The sequence below is a fragment of the Meleagris gallopavo genome, chromosome 5, assembly GCF_000146605.3.
Source record: "Meleagris gallopavo isolate NT-WF06-2002-E0010 breed Aviagen turkey brand Nicholas breeding stock chromosome 5, Turkey_5.1, whole genome shotgun sequence".
Classification (NCBI taxonomy): Eukaryota; Metazoa; Chordata; class Aves; order Galliformes; family Phasianidae; genus Meleagris; species Meleagris gallopavo.
Genome location: NC_015015.2, coordinates 47875805 through 47877233, shown reverse-complemented (window position 1 = coordinate 47877233; position 1429 = coordinate 47875805).

Here is a 1429-nt window from a genome sequence, read left to right as displayed (position 1 = left end):
GTTTAAAAATTATACTTGCAAGATCATTTCAGAAAGGATAAATGCCAGACACCAGTATCATGCCTCAGGACATCAGTTAAACACGGGCAACAACACAGGTAGAACGACAAGGGCAAATTACTTTTCTATGCAGTATGTGCAATGATTCCCCAAGACTGCTCTCTCAAGATCTTCCACTCCACCCACAGGTGGTCTCAGCTGAAGGCACTGAGAGCTCTTTCAGATATATAGCATTCCTCAAGTAGGCTACTATGAGTTCACATATATTTCAGAAGCATATATCCACACTGTATTTAAACATGTAACAGCCCAATATAAGTTCTTGTAGGGATTAATAGGATGTATTGCATTGCTACAGTGCTGCTCATCCTTCATACTGACACATCAGGCACCCCCAAGTTCTAAAGCGGTGGGAGCACCTTTAGAACTAAAATACCTGGAGGAAAGGAAACAGAGCCACTCTCTTAGGCAATGCCACACAGCTGTGATTCAGCCAGCCCAAATACAGGCAACTGTATTCAATACTGCTTTGTTTTCACCTGAATTCCTTCAGATATTCAGGAATATGCTCTAGAAGAATCACATATACACCAACACCACAGGTTTAATTAGGAGTAACCCCTCAAATCACAGAGCGGGTTATTTGTTGAAAGTCCATCTGGCTTGTGTGCTAGAGAGACAGTCAGGAGAAATGCAAAATCCAGCCTTATGTCAAAAATCTAATTGCCAAACAAGGAAGCAAGAAATTGAGAAAAATAAGTAGTTATTTGCACTACCTCACATGGATCACTAAACTGTAATGCCCTGTGTTAAAACCTATCAAAGCTGTTGCTAAGATGATTAAAACTACACAGTCACAATATTTTGATCCAGATTTCAAACTATATAAAAATTCAAGGATAATTGGAACCATGGTTTCAGTACAGGCTTATCACTTACTACAAGTTAAAGAAACACAGACTACAAAACCAATGGACTACATTTTTCTTATTTCTTAATTAGAATCTGCCATTTTCAAGAGTGCTCTGATTTTTGTCCCTGAAAAATCCATTTCAACAGAGCATTTAAAAATGGCATATAAAATAAAAATCTCACCTCCATTCATGCCAATGAAAACAAATTAGAAGAATTTAAGATGCTACATATGAAAAATGCAAGTATATAGTCTTATGGCTGAATGGATTCTCTATTTGCTGCAGAATGGCCCAGTTACAGTCTGAATGTCAAAGAACATCCCCTGCACAGAATGGCACAAAGACAATTTTCTATATGTATATGACATTAAGAGGTATGGAGAAATGCACTGCATTTGCAATAAATCCAGGTGGCATATTAATCGTCCCACTCCCCACACAGAATTAATTTCATGGTAATCTTGAGTACTGACTTGTGAAGATTAACAGGAGTAAAACAATGAAGTACAGACACC